This window comes from Xiphias gladius, chromosome 10 (assembly GCF_016859285.1).
Source record: "Xiphias gladius isolate SHS-SW01 ecotype Sanya breed wild chromosome 10, ASM1685928v1, whole genome shotgun sequence".
Taxonomy (NCBI): Eukaryota; Metazoa; Chordata; class Actinopteri; order Istiophoriformes; family Xiphiidae; genus Xiphias; species Xiphias gladius.
This window is the reverse complement of record NC_053409.1, coordinates 2,369,231-2,376,401: the sequence shown is the minus strand read 5'-3', so window position 1 is coordinate 2,376,401 and position 7,171 is coordinate 2,369,231. Positions and strand designations below refer to the sequence as shown.

The window sequence follows — 7,171 nt, the reverse complement described above, 5'->3', positions numbered from 1 at the left end:
CAACAAATCGTTAAATACTCTCCAGTTGATCCAGGATGCTGCAGCGCGGGTACTGACAGAAGCTAGGAAAAAAGATCATATTTCTCCTGTGTTATCTTTTCTGCATTGGCTCCCTTTAAAATCCAGAATAGAATTTAAAATCGTCCTCCTCACCTACAAAACTCTTAATGGTCAGACACTATCACATCTGAAAGAGCTCATGGTACCCTATTACCCCCGAGAACGCAGGCTTGCTTGTGGTTCCTAGAGTCTCCAAAAGTAGAACAGGTGCTCCAGCTGCAATTCCAACTTCCAAACCAACTGGATCTTCTGCACCTCCAAACAGACTTCCAACGGCAGCAAGACAGGCTGTTGCTATAACTATCATATAAAGCCAGCTCTCCAACCTGTGGTGGGTCCTTTCTGCATATTTGGCTCTCAGTTCATCCAGCTCTCTCTGCTTCTGGGCTTCCATCTCCTTCAGGAGTTGCTGTTTCTCCTTCTCTATGGCTGCCTCTGCTCCCATGAACATTTTGTTGGTGTAGTACCTTCCACCATTAGCCATTGTTATTTTGACAATTTTGACCAGGAATTGACTAGTTTGTTCAGGATCTTTGATTTTGTTGTTGAGGATGTGATATTGACCATGCACTTCCTAATGATAGCTTTCAGTTCGTCACTTTTTGAAATACAGCCTTCACTGATTTGTTTCCTCAGCTGGTATCCATGAGTGAACAGCACCATTTTGAATTTAGCAGCATCTTCACCAAAAGTGGTCAGAATCATCTTGATAGTTTCCTTCTCCTCCTGGTTGAACCTACCCAGCTGAAGAACCACCGAGAAGACATGAGGACCAGGAGCAGACAAAGAGATGCACATCTTGATCCTCTTCAAAGCTTCTTCTTGGGTGAAATTAGTATCAAACAGTCCAGGATTTTCAATGACAGCATCCTTTCGACCTCCAAACTCCCCCTTGGCTTTCTGGCATTAAGATGTCAGAGAAGATGGAGAAAGTTCTGACTCAAATGCTTCTTTCCCCAGGATGGTGTTTCCTGCTTCACTCTTCCCCACTCTGTTTTTCCCAACTAGACTGATCCTACTTTTGTTTGAATCTAAGGCACCTTCGAACCCTGTTGGTCAGAAATACACCGCATCATAAAGTGCTGCATTGCTAGAGGCTGTGTGCAAAATCCAGATGGAATAAAAGATCTCAACTGACTACATTTTTTAAAATGAGAGATAAGAGTCGCCTCTCACAAGACAATATTTGACTGTACTCATCCTTTCAGCCAACAATAAGGCTGCAAAAACACAAACAGCATTTGTTTAGTTTAACGATAAGGTTTTGTAAAGGCTGTGATTTCCAAGATGTCAAATAATTTTTTCTACTCAGAGTGTCATGTAAGTGAAAATGAAAAGAAACTGAAATGAAAAATGCACATTCACTCTCCAAATTAGTAAATGACAGGTTATTGGGCCAGTATACACCATCAGAACTGCTTGTTGAATGCTCAGATGGCTTCAGAAAACTCCTCAACTAACACCTTTGCGATGTTGGATTGGGGGGGCTGTGTCCAACCATCTCTGTAACTTTGTGTCACCACCCTCTTCTTTATAACAGCTGGCTTTTGACTCTGTGGCTGCTCAGAAAAGGTATGAACACTTTTGATTTCTGATTTGGCAGTGTAACCCTGTCCTTTGAATTGAAAAGTGGGTGCCCTGGTGGCCTCTGGTTTTGGGTACGAACCACAAGATTTGTTGCATATCATTCCCCATCTCTCTTTCCTCTAATTTCCTTACATCTCTCTACTGACAGCTACTGACAGCTATATAATAAAAGCATAAAATAACCCAAATGTAATATATATATATATATATATATATATATATATAAAAATAATAATAATAATAATAATAATAATAATAATAATAATGTCTTAGTATCATGTGACTATGTAACCTATGAATATTTTCTTACTCAGTCATCTGTAATATTAACAATTAATCACTTGAAAGCTATTAACATAGATATGCGTGACTCTCACGGATGATGTTATGATCCTATAGGTTTTAAGGTTTGATGTTTCTGCCAGTTTTAATTATTTCAACTTTGTTTCTGAGAAATCTGTTTTTGTCTGTGAATTTGGCAGACTGGTCTTAATAAAATCAAAATCAAAATGCTTTGTTGTTGGCGATAACAAAAAAACAGTAGTTGGATTAATTTTTTTGCTTTTTTTTGTTTAGATAACTACAGAAACTACAAAAGATTTTGGGCAATAAAAGGAAAAGAATGATTTTTTTATATTTATTTTATTTGAAAATTTGTTTAATGTTGGGAAAGATTACTTTAATCAGAATTATTACGTGGAAACACTAACTATTCGTCCAGCTATAAAATTTCAGAGTCAGCATAATAACACAAATAAAACCATTTCTCTTGGTTATCAGTCAAGAGTGTCTATAATGCACTAATTAACTTTGGGAAAGAATTAATCTGAAATAAGGTAGAACAAGCAGAAGAATCAGATATGTAAAGTGACTGAAAGTAAATAAGGCAACAACTTTATTCGTAAATCATTTACTACACACACTACTAACAAAGAATGACGCAATAACACAACAAACTACACATACAGTGAATGAATATATGAATGTTGAACCAGAGTTTGGCAGGCAAAGTATATAACAGTTGAATAAACCTGAAATAATGTGACCATCACTGGAAGCAGCTGGTAAAAGCGGTGATAAACTTAGAATCATGTTTGGATAAAGAATTAACTTGTAATTTCTCAATTCACCCATTTAGCAGAAGAGATGTGTAGGCTACTTGTATGTCTCTGGAATAGCTGAGTCAGCGATGTGGCATCCAGAGTAAGGGAGAAACAGTGTTGCAGCTGCAGTGTTCTGGAGAGGAAGGTCAGGCAGTTGAAGTTGGTTGGGGCAACGCGCAGACAGAATGGGCCACCTACAGCACTGGTAACAAAGGAAATTTCGAAGTTGCATTCCAGTGACAATCTTTTATAGGAAAAGTTTGGGACAGAGATTCAGAGAGGCAATTGACCAATCCCTGGACTTGCTCGCCCTACTGGTGTGTTGTCAATCTTCAAACCCCATCTGGGCAGGTTGTCCAGTAGAGGCCCGATGTCATATGCCTAACTGGGGAGTGTCTGCTGAGTGGCTATAAAGTTGTGTTGAGATCCACATTTTACTGTTGTTTACTGTTTTTACTGTTACTCCATTCTTGGGTCTGTCTGTCCAAAGTAATGTTGGATTCCCTTTCCTCTTTTAATCCAACCTTGATATTCTTCTGTATGTTGTTCCATGTAGGTTGAGAGGAAGTTCTAGAGGTTAAGCAATGCTCAAAGCAGGGCAGCAGCAATCCTGGGCATAGCACCATAGACGTATAACATAAAGATGTGTAACAATAATGAGACTAATAATAAAACTAATAATTATAATTATAGGGTGAATAATAGTACTATTAAAACTAAATATAATAATAGATGATAATCATAATATTTGAAGCAGTGGGTGTTGAGCGGGATCATGGGGGCAGTAGGTGGTTTGCAGTCACAGATCCAGACTCTCTAGCACCAGGGGCAGAAATACCTGCAGAAAGTGACAGGGGCAACTGAAGGCTCTACCTCCTATTGTACACTCTAGGAACCATAAGTAAGCCTGCATTCTGGGAGTGCAGTGTTCTACTAGGGTAATAGGGTACTGTGAGCTCTTTCAGATATGATGGTGCCTGACCATTAAGGGTTTTGTAGGTGAGGAGGAGGATTTTAAATTCTATTCTGAATTTCACAGGGAGCCAATGCAGAGAAGCTAACACAGGAGAAATATGATCTCTTTTCCTAGCCCCTGTCAGTACCCATGCTGCACTCTGGATCAGCTGGAGAGTATTTAAAGATTTGTTGAGAGAGCCGGATAAAAAGGATTTACAAAAATCCAGCCTGAAGGTAACAAAATCATGGACTAGTTTTTCTGCATCTTTTTGCCCGATTTTTACAGTTATATAGGTGAAAAAAGGCAGTCCTTGAAGTTTTTTTTAGGTGAGAGTTAAAGGACGAATCCTGATCAAATATAACTCTGAGATTCCTAACGGTGGTGCTGGAGGCCAGGGCAAAGCCATCCAGAGTAACTTTATCATTAGATAAGGTGTTTCTGAGGTGTTGGGATCCAAGCACAATAACTTCAGTTTTGTCTGAGTTTAACAGCGGAAAGTTGCTGGTCATCCAGGTCTTAATGTCCTTAAGGCAAGCTTGAAGTTTAGCTAACTGATTAGTTTCACCGGGGCTTCAATGACAAATACAATTAGGTATCGTCAGCATAGCAATGGAAGGTTATGGAGTGTTTCCTAATACTATTGCCTAAAGGAAGCATATATAAGATGAATAGAACTGGTCCAAGCACAGAACTTCGTGGAACTCCATGACTAAGTTTTGAGTATATGGAGGATTTATCGTTAACGTACACAAACTGAAATCGATCTGATAAATATGACCTAAACCACCTTTACAGACAATTAAATATCCCAGTCTCAATCTTTGATTGTCTTTAAATGTAAACACCAGATTGGTTTTTCAAAGTAGCCAAATGGACTCAACTGAATTATAACTGTGGGAAAGGAAAGAGTCCTGGTGGAAAGAGGGTATGAATCTTTTGGGGGTAGCCCAAAAGTAAGTAGGGGGTAATCTCAGGAATGTCTGAATCTGGTGTTCTGTTTAGAAATATCCAACATAAAACACTGTCTAGAAAAGCACCTTATAATAAGATGTGCTGTTATTATAAAAGATAAAAATTTCATTAAAACTGGGATGTGCTACTATTGTCATTGTAATTACTACTTCTTCAGAAAACTGTCATTATTCTTTTTATTGTACTGTGGTGATGAAATTATGGATTAAAAGTGATGGGCACGTTAGTTTTATCATTCTATTTGAAAAATGTAATCAATTACTCATTACTTTATTCACTGAAAAAGTAATACTTTACAGCTAAAGTAACTAGTTTCTTTACTTGTTATGTGACGTTCATTACTTAGCCCAACTCGTTCAAATAGGTGCCTTTTAACAACTCCAGATCCTCCACACCGGTGTCACACATTCTAAATTTTAACAAATGTAAAACCAGAAAAAGAGCCATTGTGGTTTAATAAGTATTCAGTGCTTTGGCTGTATTTACTGACAACAGCTAGCTTAGTCCTCCTGGATGAACACAGAATCACTTGAGCAGTCACTACACAGTCAAGCCACACACCCTCCAACTAGAGGTGTTCATTGTAGAAACAAATTTCTATCAATGCACTATATTTTTAAAGTGAACTTACTATACAGAATCACTATTTTCACTGACTGAATCAGCAAGTTTTAGCAGTGAAGCTCCTCATTGCTGATTGAGAGCTCTGCTGTCACAGTAAGTTACCTCCTTGTTAAAAGCCACAAAATCTTAAAAATGATAATTCCATGTCAAATCAACAGATTTTGGAAAGGAGGGTTTAAAAAAGGGGTCTAGGCCCTAGTAAATGAGTGTTACTAAAAAAAGTGGGAATCTGAAACGAGCGGAAGAGTTAGTGACACCAAAATAAAACAAAAAACATTGCAACAAATGATGAAAAAACATGACCTAAGGAGCATAGCGGGACATGACAGTATTGCCCACTCTAGGGATGGCTCCTGATGGACCAGGCTGGTCAGGATAGTGATGGTGTAAGTCCCTGATGAGGTCCGGATCCAGAATATCGAGGAGACCCACGACCTCTCATAACCTTCATAACCCTTCTAATACACCAGGCACTGACATCTATGTCCCCCTGTACAGCTAGGAGGCATCTGACGGTGAACGCAGGATCACCATCGATGATCTGGGGGGTTACAGGGGGTCTGGTGGCATGAACTATGGGACTCTCCTTGGCAGGTTTGATGCGGGCAATGTGAAACATAGCATGGATCTGGATAGCTTAAGGTGAACTGACACAGGCTTGATGACTTTAGAGATGTGGTAGGAGGGAGCAGGGATCTGCTGTCCAGTCTGGACAGATGAGAAACAGAAAACGGCAGGGGAGCAGACATAGGAGCAGAAACGGGAGCAGGAGATGGCACGGCAACAGGAGCAATGGAACGCAGGGAATCAAAGCAAGTGATCAGCTGTTGCATCTGATCGTTGAGAAGTACTCGACTCGGGACACAGTTCAGGGTTCCACAAAAATCAAAGTCTGCATGGCAGGGAGCAGACCTAAGGGCCTAACATGACCTAAGGAGCAGAGCAGGATATGACATTTTGCAAGTTTTTACCAACACTTGTTTATTAGGGCTACAGCCCCTTTTTTTAAAGCCTCCATATCTCAGTAACTAAAAAAGATAGAAGCCGAAAATTTTGCACACTAGTTGCTGGGTACAGTGAAATTATTGACATAAAGTATGAAGTAAAACCAAAGTTGGTCAGTCAGGAGGCCTCTGTTGGTTTGACATGGAATGACCCAAAAATCACAAACCACTAAAACTTCAAAAATCATAATCTGATAACTGTCATAAATAACAGGCTGCAGATAATTAACCTTATGTACAGTGCTTAAATAGGCAGAGTTTTGTACTGAACTGAACATAACAGCTCGGACCAAAAACAGACTGAATGTAGTACTGAACTGAAGATGGTCAGAATTAGAGCTGAGTGTCGGACCGTGTGAACAGTGATATGTTTGCTTACCGCTATAGGTACTGACGTGCATGGTCATGCAACCAGAAATAAAGAGAATGAACTACATAGTCAGTGACTATGAATTTTTGAACTGATCTGAATTGAGCAACATGATTTGAATCAGCAGATTGCTTCAAGATTTCTAACTGTGAACAAAACCAGGCAACTCCTGAAAGGTGGTTTGCCAGTCGCTAACATTGGCAAAGGGACATAATGTGTAAATAAGACAATTTTGGAGTCACCCCACTGCAGCCTCCCCAATGCAGCCCCAGCGCCAAGCTAACATGTTTTGGTCCATTACACCAACTGTAATGTACAGTTAGGTTCATAAATGTTTGGACAGTGACAAAATCTTTGTAATTTTGCCTCTGTACAACACCACAACAGATATGAAACAAAGCCATCAGGATGTGATAGAAGTGTAGACTTTCAGCTTTAATTCAAGGGGTTTATAGCAATTTTTATACATAGTCACACTCTCTTTGTCATTCAG

General features: G+C 39.4%; 1 pseudogene; it reads right to left on the bottom strand.

Moving 5' to 3' along the window:
* Positions 1-10: 10 nt before the first annotated feature.
* On the bottom strand, positions 11-5,923 carry LOC120795409 (annotated as a pseudogene).
* Between the last annotated feature and the right edge of the window lie 1,248 nt (positions 5,924-7,171).